Source organism: Sus scrofa, unplaced genomic scaffold (assembly GCF_000003025.6).
Source record: "Sus scrofa isolate TJ Tabasco breed Duroc unplaced genomic scaffold, Sscrofa11.1 Contig2167, whole genome shotgun sequence".
Classification (NCBI taxonomy): Eukaryota; Metazoa; Chordata; class Mammalia; order Artiodactyla; family Suidae; genus Sus; species Sus scrofa.
Genome location: NW_018085039.1, coordinates 60,076 through 71,603, shown reverse-complemented (window position 1 = coordinate 71,603; position 11,528 = coordinate 60,076). Strand labels below are relative to the sequence as shown.

Genomic DNA, 11,528 nt, shown 5'->3' with positions numbered 1-11,528 from the left:
CTACAGCTCCGATTCAACCCTAGCCTGGGAACCTCCATATGCCGTGGGAGCGGCCCAAGAAATAGCAACAACAACAACAACAACAACAAAACAACAACAAAAAAGACAAAAGACAAAAAAAAAAAAAAAAAAAAAAAAAAAAAAAAAAAACTCTCAAGAAAACCTGTCTGGAAAGAGTACAGTGGAAATTAGAGTTGAGAAAGTGGTGTAAAATATTTGTTTTTCCTTTGGGTGAGGGTGGCCTAAAGGGCAAAATCTTTTGAAGCAGTTTGTTATGAACTGAATCGTGGTCCTCCCACTCCCCAAAATGAGTGGGTTGAGCAAGGCTAAGGCCTGTATCTACTTGGCCCCAACTCATTCATATTCGGAGCATCTTTACACATAACCCCATCAGAGCTGTTTCCAAGGGTTTGTGAACAGAAATCCTTGTATTCATTCCTCGGTCAGGGGATTAAGAGTGGCCACGCCCACAGCCCATAATCCAATCCAGAGCTCGCAGCGGATTGGATCTTGGCCCTGACGCGAGTGGGATGGGCTATAAAAGGGCTGGTGGAGCGCCCAAAGGGGCCATTTGCAGACAGTCCTGGGGAAGGCCGCGTCCTTGTGCAGCGCAGCTCTGAGATAGGAAGTCTTGGGCGGTCATCTGCAGTCATGGAGGTTGCTTCTCTTGGCTGGGGCCAGGAGCGTCTGCCCAACATCTTTCCACCAAAACGCACATCTCCGTGGTCAGCTGCAGCTGTTGATTTGCCTTGGGGACCCTCTGGACCCGAGAAACCATCGCCATCATCCCAGGCACTTTGCAACCAGCAGGCTGATGCGGCTCCTGTGGCGGCAGTAGGACCGGTGCCCACAAAGGGGCCTCTGAGTTGGAGACCATCCGTGGTGGGTGCTGGGCTTCAGAACCTGGGCAACACGTGCTATGTGAACGCAGTGCTGCAGTGTCTGACACACACGCCCCCCCTGGCCATCTCTCTGCTGAATGGGCAGCACCAGAGAGCCTGCCAGAAGCAGCCCTTCTGCATGCTGTGTGCTGTGCGAGCTCACGTGACCCGAGCCCTCCTGCATCCCGGAGATGTCATCCAGCCTCGGAAGGACCTGGTCGCCAGCTTCCACAGACACAGGCAGGAAGATGCCCACGAGTTCCTAATGTTCGCTCTGGATGCCATGCAGAGATGTCCCTCGGAAGACACCCTCATCCAGCAAATCTTTGGAGGGTGCTGGAGATCTCAGATCCAGTGTCTCCGCTGTCTTGGTGTTTCAGACACTTTTGACCCTTATCTGGACGTCACCCTGGATATCACGGCAGCTCAGAGTGTGGAGCAAGCCCTGAGAGAGCTGGTGAAGGCTGAAAAACTGGACGGGGAAAATGCCTACCATTGTGGTGTTTGTCTCAGGAAGGGACCCGCCACCAAGAGGCTGACTTTGCACAGGGCCTCCAAGGTCCTGATCCTTGTGCTGAAGCGGTTCACGGATGTCACTGGCGACAAGATGGACAAGAAAGTGCGATACCCTGAGCACCTGGACCTGCAGCCCTACCTGTCTGTGCAGAAGGCCGGAGCCCTGGACTACGGCTCTTCGCTGTGCTGGTGCACTCTGGGTGACCTGTCACCAAGGACACTACTTCTGCTACATCAGAGCGGGAAATGGCTGGTGGTACAGAATGGATGATTCGAAGGTCACCGCCTGTGACACTGCTTCTGCCCTGAGCCAAAGCGCCTATGTCCTCTTTTACATCCAGAGGGGCGAGCTGGAAAGAGCCACCGGTGGAGCGTCAGCAGACAGGGCACCTCGGTCTCCGGGAGCTGATCCTATAGGCAGGGATGCAGCGGTTGGGGAGCCCAGAAGCCCCTCCAGCATCAGAGTGTCTGCATCGGAGGGGCCTCTGGCAGAAACTGACATCCAGGAGATCACCTTGGAGCAGTGGAGACGCCACCAGGAACACAGCCGACCTAAGGCTGAATTCAACCTCAGGAAAGTAGAGCCTGCCCTCCCGACCAATGCAGTCGTCATCCACAGGTCGAAATTCGGAGATGGGACCGGAAGGAAACTGCCCGCACAGGAAAACTGCGGGGTCAGCACTTCAACCAGGGACGCCCCACCTGAGGGCGCAACGAACATGGGGAGCATCCCTTGTCTGGAAGGGAGGACCAAGGCCTCCAAGAAAAAGAACAAGAAGAAGCAGAGGCCTCTGGCACTGCAGTGAGCTGTGCTGCACCCCTGCAACACACTCAAACACTCCTGGATACATAAAGGAAGCAGTTTGTGTTGCAAGTCCAAAAGTATTCAGTATGAACTTGTTACAGGGGAGCTCGGAGTGGGGTCGGGGGTAGGATGAGGGTGGGGGGCTTCCACAATGACGTTGCTGGAGAGGACTGCTTGATCACTGGGTCTGGAAACTGCCTTTGGACTGGCCATTTGTGCTGTGTTTGAAGAGCTCTTTGTTGATGGAGAGTTTCTTTGGGGTTTTGTTTGGATTTTTTGTTCTGTTTTGTTTTTGGCATATTTGATTCTTGTGACTCATGTAGCCTGAAGGCTCCTCAGAAACGCTGATATCCATCCAAGCAAGAGCAGTTTCCGAGGCCCTCAAGAAGTCTATGAACCTCTTCTGTGTGCTGGCCTCCCTCTGCTGGTCCAGCCAGCTGTGGATGAGCCCAGCCCTGGGTCATTGCTGCACAGAGAAGTCTGATCATTCCTGCCTGAGACTTAGAGGATCCCTGGAATCCCTGCCACCAGGCTTTGAGGTCAGAGATCACTCTGAGACTGGACACCTGGGAACATGCCTGAAAGGCCATCACTCGCCCAAATTTGTATGAACAAGGACACTTGTCCACAGGGATCTGGGGCTTGATTTCTATTGGAAGAAATACATTGAAAACTATGAAAATGCCAGACACCAGGAGGAAGGAGGCAAAACAGCAACTTGGTGCATGCCCAGGAGTAAAGGGCAAAGCAGGACAGACCTGAATGAACCTGATGGCCGTGTCAGCAGGAAGACTTTTTTGGGAACAGTTATTTGAATCAAAAGGTAAAGTGCAGAATGGAACAGAGCTTCTTGGTAAATGGGCATGTTTTCACTCCCAGGACATATTAATGTTTAAAAGCACACATGGGTATGTGTATGAACAGCTTTAATTGCTTGGAAATGTAACCAAAAGTTTACCTGTTTTTCAGGATATGATGAGATCACCTTAAGGGTCACCTGCCTGGGGAAGAAGCTGGGAGGAACCTTCTCGGCTTCCTGGCAGCTGCATCGTGTCCAGCAGAGTTTGGAAGCATCCCACTCTCCTAGAATCTGCTGACACAGAGAAGCCAACAGAAAGATTTCAGGTTGGTTTCCATTACATTTTGGTCCCTGGTTTTTACCTCAGAAAATTAGTCCAACTGGAGAAATAGCCACCAAGGTGGCTCTCCACCTAAGGTATGGATTCTTCAAGTTGTAATCACATTTCCTAGGAGAAAGGATAAAATACATCCTTCAAGTGACAATTATGACAAGATGGTTCAAACTCCCTGCATGTGAGGGGCAGTGCCCAAGCAGTTATGGAATCTGGTGGTTGGCCGAGTGCATTTAGAGGCTAAGCAATTTATTTTTCATTCTTTGTTCAGATACAGAAAGTTCACACTTTCGAGACACTATTTTAAAAGTGGGTGCCAAAGAAAAGCAGTGAATAAAGAGCAGTCCACACCTCTCCATATATCCACAATCTTTCCCTTCATTATGTCCCATCTCTCTTGAACAGAAATCTCCCTAAAGATATTTGCTAAGTTGCTGTTCTCCTGCCCTCCCTTCAACCTGGAAGTTGCAGTTACCAGCTTCAACCAGAAATAGAGAAGCCCTGGGTTAATCCATAATTTGCTAACTGTGGATATGTATCAAATATCCAGGACAATTCATGATGTATTAATTCTTGGAAGAAATAAAATAAATATCTCAAGAGATTTATGTTATCTTGAGGTAATTATTTTAACATAAAAACCTGGGGAGTTCCTGTTGTGGTGCAGCAGAAACGAATCCGACTAGGAACCATGATGTTGAGGGGTCCATCCCTGGCCTCGCTCAGTGGATTAAGGATCCAGCATTGCATGAGTTCTGGTGTAGGTTGCAGATGTGGTTTGGATCTGGCACTGCTGTAGCTGTGATGTAGGCTGGCAACTGTAGCTCCGATTAAACCCCTAGCCTGGGAACTTCCATATGCCGCGGTTGTGGCCCCAAAAAACACACACAAAACAAACAAACAAACAAAAAAACCCACATAAAACTATCCCTAGACATATAAGAAATAAAATGAAGGAAATCATTTGATGAAATCTGTGAAAGGAAATTAATTAATTAAAGGAAGCAGAAAATGAAGTATTTCCATACAAATTAAATAAAAGCATCAGATGTAGGTCAATGTGCCAGTAAACGTTCCAAGATGAAGGACAACCTTTACATCTGCTTGGTACAAAACAGTAACTGCCATGCATGTCCGCTGACAGAATATGTGACGTGGTGAGCACTACCAAGGATATGAAATTTTGCTATTTAGTTGCCTTGATTTCAATGTAGTGGCCATGTGAGGCTTGTAGTTACTGTATTGGACAGCACAAGTCTAGGATCTTAGGTGAGGCAGATAAAGTAAAGAGATTCAAAACAGTAATGTTGGAGTTAGAAAAAAAAGGGCATGAACCATCAAAAGCAGGAAACCAGAGTGGCAAAATAAATGTTGACACAATGTAATTTAGAGAGCATAAGAAGCTGCTTTGATAGGACAAGTAGCTGAAGACAATAGGACTTATCAAATTTAATTGAATGAAGCCAGATCACATCTCACAGTTGGGAGAACTCACCAAAATCCGAAATTGGAGGAGCTGTTGAAACCAAATGGGTTCTGAGCAAGTTCCCCAGCCGGCAGTTAATTCCTCTTCCTCCAGTGTCCCAGACTGTCCAGTGTCTCCTTCTCTGGACCAGTGCAGCTCTTTGTCTGTTTGATTCCCTTTATACCTGCAGGACAATTTATAACCCAGTCTGGGCTAGTCTCCAGGGATACACCCTATCTAGAAGGTTACTGACCCTAATATGGTTTCAGTCTGGGAAATACACCCTGTTCAATTTGATTGGATTTCCTCGATTAATGCAAAGTTGTAACCTCATGCAAATCTGGAGATCAAAATGTAAGGACATTTTGGAAAAAAAGAATCCATTCATTCTTTCTTACTCATAAGTACTTTTGAGTGTGTTCTGTACACTGGGAAACATTCTGTGTCTTCCAAATAAGCAGGCCTCAGGCAAGGGGATTCTGTGGAAATGGAGCTAGAATTCCCTGGGAGAAATATAGAATTGAAAATAAAATGCAGGGAGTTCCGGAGTTCCCGTTGTGGCGCAGTGGTTAACGAATCCGACTAGGAGCCATGAGGTTGCGGGTTCGGTCCCTGCCCTTGCTCAGTGGGTTAACGATCCGGCGTTGCCGTGAGCTGTGGTGTAGGTTGCAGACGCGGCTCGGATCCCGCGTTGCTGTGGCTCTGGCGTAGGCTGGCAGCTACAGCTCCGATTCAACCCCTAGCCTGGGAACCTCCATGTGCCGTGGGAGCGGCCAAGAAATAGCAACAATAATAACAACAACAACAACAACAACAACAACAAAAAAAAGACAAAAGACAAAAAAAAAAAAAATGCAGGGAGTTCCCATTTTGGCTTAGTATGTTAAAAACCAGGCTAGTACTCATGAGGATGCAGTTCGATCCCTGGCTTTGATCAGTGGGTTATGGATGTGGTGTTGCCATGAGCTGTGCTGTAGGTTTCCCATCTGCTGTTGCTGTGGCTGTGGTGTGGGCCAGCAGCTGCAGCTCCAATTCCACCCCTAGCCTGGGAACTTTCCTATGCTACGGGTGCATCCCTAAAAAAGTAAAATATCATAAAATAAAATAATAAAATAAAACAATTTTTCTCCATTTTCCCAGCAATCCTTTCACATGTGTCACTATTTTGGTTCCCAGAGGGCAGACAAAAGGGGTTCTGTGTGCTGGATATTTTTTCAGGATGATCTCGGAGTGAAAAGTCTTTGGAAATGATGAGGAGGGAGAAATACATGCAAATGGGAAGTCGAGCTGCGCCTCAGCCTTGAACAAGAGCCTGTCAACTCCACAGGTTGCGGCGGGGTCCTAACCTGGTCCTTTGTATCTGTGTGAATGGGGCCAGAGCATCCAGAGCAGTATCTTCCCTCCCACTGCCACTCCCTGCATGTCCCCCCTTCTGGGGAGGCTGTCCCCTGAAGGCAGGTGGTTCTTTGGAGCTGATCATCTTTGCCGGTGCTGACATCAAGTCCTCCAGTGAGCCCATGACAGGTCCCACAGCCCTGTCACCATGCAGATGGAGGGTGATGAGGATGCTGACCTACAGCAACTCTGTCCCTAGCAGGGTCTAGAGGTCTGAGTCCTGTGGGCCTGCCAGCTGCAGCTGGCAGGAATGCAGCTTTGTGTGAGGGGGGACAAAACCTGAGCGAGGCTTCAGTGCTAGGTGTGGCCAGGATCTGCCTCCCCAGGTGGACCACACCCTGTCAGCCAGCTGCCCTCACCGCTGAGAGCTGATAGTGTCTGGTGGGGTTCCATGCTCAAGGTCTCCCTTTGCCCTTCAGCCTCTGCTCCCACGGCTGCGGAGGACCAAAGTTCCCATTGCTCTCCAAGGGATAGGATGGTGGCTTTATCTTCCTGCCAATAGGCTTTGCCCTTGTGGAACATACTCCTCTGTTGAACCCAGAACTGTGACAGCTACCCCCTGAGAAATAATGTCATTACCTCTTCCCCCATCAGGGACGTCTGTCCTCTCATCTCCATAACTGCAGGGTTATCACATGAATATATACATTTCCCTCGCCATGATCATCATCAGCATCATCCTTACTGTTGTTCATCTTCACTATTTCCACCACAACTTTCCTATATATATTATATTAGATGATGGTTGTTGATCTACAATGCTGAGGGGATTCTCTTGAGGGAAATGTTTCCTGAGCATCACATGATATTTTTGCTTGTGAGGAACATCCTGAAACATGTCAAGCCAGTCTCCAAAGTCAGCACCAACCCTTTATACTACAAGGCATGAAATAGACTAGTAACAGAGTTATAATGTACAACAATGGCTGTATAGCCAATATTTTATAATTACTTTACATGCAGTATTATTGATAAAAACACTGAATGACTGAGTTGTATACTTGAAATGAATATCATACCTTATATCAACTGTACATAAATGAAAAAATGAATAAAAATAATAAATAAAACAATAACATAATAAATAACAAACAATAAACGCAATAAAATAATAAATAAAACATAACAAACACAAAAAGAATGAGCCAACTTTTCTTTTTTTAGGGCTGAACCAGCAGCATAGGGAAGTTCCCAGACTAAGGGGCAAATGGGAGCTACAGATCCTGGCCTACACCACATCCACACCAATGCAGGATGTGAGCTGCATCTATGAACTACACCAAAGCTCAGAGCAGTGGGATCCTTAACCCACTCACTGAGTGAGGCAGGGATCGAATCCCATCCTTACAGAACCTAGTCAGATTCATTTCCACTGTACAGCAACAAGACTCCCTGAACCAACTTTAGGAGCTGATTGTGTTCCCATCCCCCACATTCATATGGGAATCCCTCACCTTTAATACATCAGGCTGGGCCTGTATACCAGATGAGAAGGGGCAGATAAAGTGGTGGTTAGGTTACAGTGACCCTCTGGGGTGGGTCCCTCATCCAATCAGACTGATGTCCCTAGAAGAAAATCAAGAGACTCCAGGGTGTGTGGAGGGGAAAGGCCATGTGAGGACACAGAAAGTCCTTAGCAGTCCACACTCTGTGGACAGAGGGCTCGCAGAAAACAAACCCACCTACACCCTGACCTGGGGACTTCTGGCCTCCAGCACTGTGCTCCGTTAGAAGCAAAAGCATCGGATAGCAATTTTTTTAAAAGAGTTACAGTTCTAGGAGTTTTCCTGTGGCCTGTGGTGAAGGATCTGGTGTTGTCACTGCTGTGGCGCAGGTTCTATCCCTTGCCCAGGAACTACTGCGTGTGGGGCCTGGCCAAAAAAAATCCAGTTCTATACACATTCTGGGTTGGAAGTAAAGGGATCTGCCTATGTAGCATGTGAACTCACTTTGCAAAATGCTCATCTAGTTCATGAAAAACTAAATGTCCCATACTCCTGGGATCACTTGAAATGACTCTGAAAGCCAGGGGATATTCATAAACTATTTAAATTTAAATCAAAAACTCTCGGAGTTCCCGTCGTGGCGCAGTGGTTAACGAATCCGACTAGGAACCATGGGGTTGCGGGTTCGGTCCCTGCCCTTGCTCAGTGGGTTAACGATCCGGCGTTGCCGTGAGCTGTGGTGTAGGTTGCAGACGCGGCTCGGATCCAGCGTTGCTGTGGCTCTGGCGTAGGCCGGTGGCTACAGCTCCGATTCAACCCCTAGCCTGGGAACCTCCATATGCCGCGGGAGCGGCCCAAGAAATAGCAACAACAACAACAACAACAACAAAACAACAACAAAAAAGACAAAAGACAAAAAAAAAAAAACTCTCAAGAAAACCTGTCTGGAAAGAGTACAGTGGAAATTAGAGTTGAGAAAGTGGTGTAAAAATATTTGTTTTTCCTTTGGGTGAGGGTGGCCTAAAGGGCAGAAATCTTTTGAAGCAGTTTGTTATGAACTGAATCGTGGTCCTCCCCACTTCCCCAAAATGAGTGGGTTGAGCAAGGCTAAGGCCTGTATCTACTTGGCCCCAACTCATTCATATTCGGAGCATCTTTACACATAACCCCATCAGAGCTGTTTCCAAGGGTTTGTGAACAGAAATCCTTGTATTCATTCCTCGGTCAGGGGATTAAGAGTGGCCACGCCCACAGCCCATAATCCAATCCAGAGCTCGCAGCGGATTGGATCTTGGCCCTGACGCGAGTGGGATGGGCTATAAAAGGGCTGGTGGAGCGCCCAAAGGGGCCATTTGCAGACAGTCCTGGGGAAGGCCGCGTCCTTGTGCAGCGCAGCTCTGAGATAGGAAGTCTTGGGCGGTCATCTGCAGTCATGGAGGTTGCTTCTCTTGGCTGGGGCCAGGAGCGTCTGCCCAACATCTTTCCACCAAAACGCACATCTCCGTGGTCAGCTGCAGCTGTTGATTTGCCTTGGGGACCCTCTGGACCCGAGAAACCATCGCCATCATCCCAGGCACTTTGCAACCAGCAGGCTGATGCGGCTCCTGTGGCGGCAGTAGGACCGGTGCCCACAAAGGGGCCTCTGAGTTGGAGACCATCCGTGGTGGGTGCTGGGCTTCAGAACCTGGGCAACACGTGCTATGTGAACGCAGTGCTGCAGTGTCTGACACACACGCCCCCCTGGCCATCTCTCTGCTGAATGGGCAGCACCAGAGAGCCTGCCAGAAGCAGCCCTTCTGCATGCTGTGTGCTGTGCGAGCTCACGTGACCCGAGCCCTCCTGCATCCCGGAGATGTCATCCAGCCTCGGAAGGACCTGGTCGCCAGCTTCCACAGACACAGGCAGGAAGATGCCCACGAGTTCCTAATGTTCGCTCTGGATGCCATGCAGAGATGTCCCTCGGAAGACACCCTCATCCAGCAAATCTTTGGAGGGTGCTGGAGATCTCAGATCCAGTGTCTCCGCTGTCTTGGTGTTTCAGACACTTTTGACCCTTATCTGGACGTCACCCTGGATATCACGGCAGCTCAGAGTGTGGAGCAAGCCCTGAGAGAGCTGGTGAAGGCTGAAAAACTGGACGGGGAAATGCCTACCATTGTGGTGTTTGTCTCAGGAAGGGACCCGCCACCAAGAGGCTGACTTTGCACAGGGCCTCCAAGGTCCTGATCCTTGTGCTGAAGCGGTTCACGGATGTCACTGGCGACAAGATGGACAAGAAAGTGCGATACCCTGAGCACCTGGACCTGCAGCCCTACCTGTCTGTGCAGAAGGCCGGAGCCCTGGACTACGAGCTCTTCGCTGTGCTGGTGCACTCTGGGTGGACCTGTCACCAAGGACACTACTTCTGCTACATCAGAGCGGGAAATGGCTGGTGGTACAGAATGGATGATTCGAAGGTCACCGCCTGTGACACTGCTTCTGCCCTGAGCCAAAGCGCCTATGTCCTCTTTTACATCCAGAGGGGCGAGCTGGAAAGAGCCACCGGTGGAGCGTCAGCAGACAGGGCACCTCGGTCTCCGGGAGCTGATCCTATAGGCAGGGATGCAGCGGTTGGGGAGCCCAGAAGCCCCTCCAGCATCAGAGTGTCTGCATCGGAGGGGCCTCTGGCAGAAACTGACATCCAGGAGATCACCTTGGAGCAGTGGAGACGCCACCAGGAACACAGCCGACCTAAGGCTGAATTCAACCTCAGGAAAGTAGAGCCTGCCCTCCCGACCAATGCAGTCGTCATCCACAGGTCGAAATTCGGAGATGGGACCGGAAGGAAACTGCCCGCACAGGAAAACTGCGGGGTCAGCACTTCAACCAGGGACGCCCCACCTGAGGGCGCAACGAACATGGGGAGCATCCCTTGTCTGGAAGGAGGACCAAGGCCTCCAAGAAAAAGAACAAGAAGAAGCAGAGGCCTCTGGCACTGCAGTGAGCTGTGCTGCACCCCTGCAACACACTCAAACACTCCTGGATACATAAAGGAAGCAGTTTGTGTTGCAAGTCCAAAAGTATTCAGTATGAACTTGTTACAGGGGAGCTCGGAGTGGGGTCGGGGGTAGGATGAGGGTGGGGGGCTTCCACAATGACGTTGCTGGAGAGGACTGCTTGATCACTGGGTCTGGAAACTGCCTTTGGACTGGCCATTTGTGCTGTGTTTGAAGAGCTCTTTGTTGATGGAGAGTTTCTTTGGGGTTTTGTTTGGATTTTTTTGTTCTGTTTTGTTTTTGGCATATTTGATTCTTGTGACTCATGTAGCCTGAAGGCTCCTCAGAAACGCTGATATCCATCCAAGCAAGAGCAGTTTTCCGAGGCCCTCAAGAAGTCTATGAACCTCTTCTGTGTGCTGGGCCTCCCTCTGCTGGTCCAGCCAGCTGTGGATGAGCCCAGCCCTGGGTCATTGCTGCACAGAGAAGTCTGATCATTCCTGCCTGAGACTTAGAGGATCCCTGGAATCCCTGCCACCAGGCTTTGAGGTCAGAGATCACTCCGAGACTGGACACCTGGGAACATGCCTGAAAGGCCATCACTCGCCCAAATTTGTATGAACAAGGACACTTGTCCACAGGGATCTGGGGCTTGATTTCTATTGGAAGAAATACATTGAAAACTATGAAAATGCCAGACACCAGGAGGAAGGAGGCAAAACAGCAACTTGGTGCATGCCCAGGAGTAAAGGGCAAAGCAGGACAGACCTGAATGAACCTGATGGCCGTGTCAGCAGGAAGACTTTTTTGGGAACAGTTATTTGAATCAAAAGGTAAAGTGCAGAATGGAACAGAGCTTCTTGGTAAATGGGCATGTTTTCACTCCCAGGACATATTAATGTTTAAAAGCACA

At 49.3% G+C, this 11,528-nt stretch overlaps 2 pseudogenes; both read left to right on the top strand.

The window, feature by feature from the left end:
- The first annotated feature begins 651 nt into the window (after positions 1-651).
- LOC110258492 lies at positions 652-2,203 on the top strand (annotated as a pseudogene).
- A 6,869-nt stretch (positions 2,204-9,072) lies between these two features.
- Positions 9,073-11,109, top strand: LOC110258491 (annotated as a pseudogene).
- Positions 11,110-11,528: the final 419 nt, after the last annotated feature.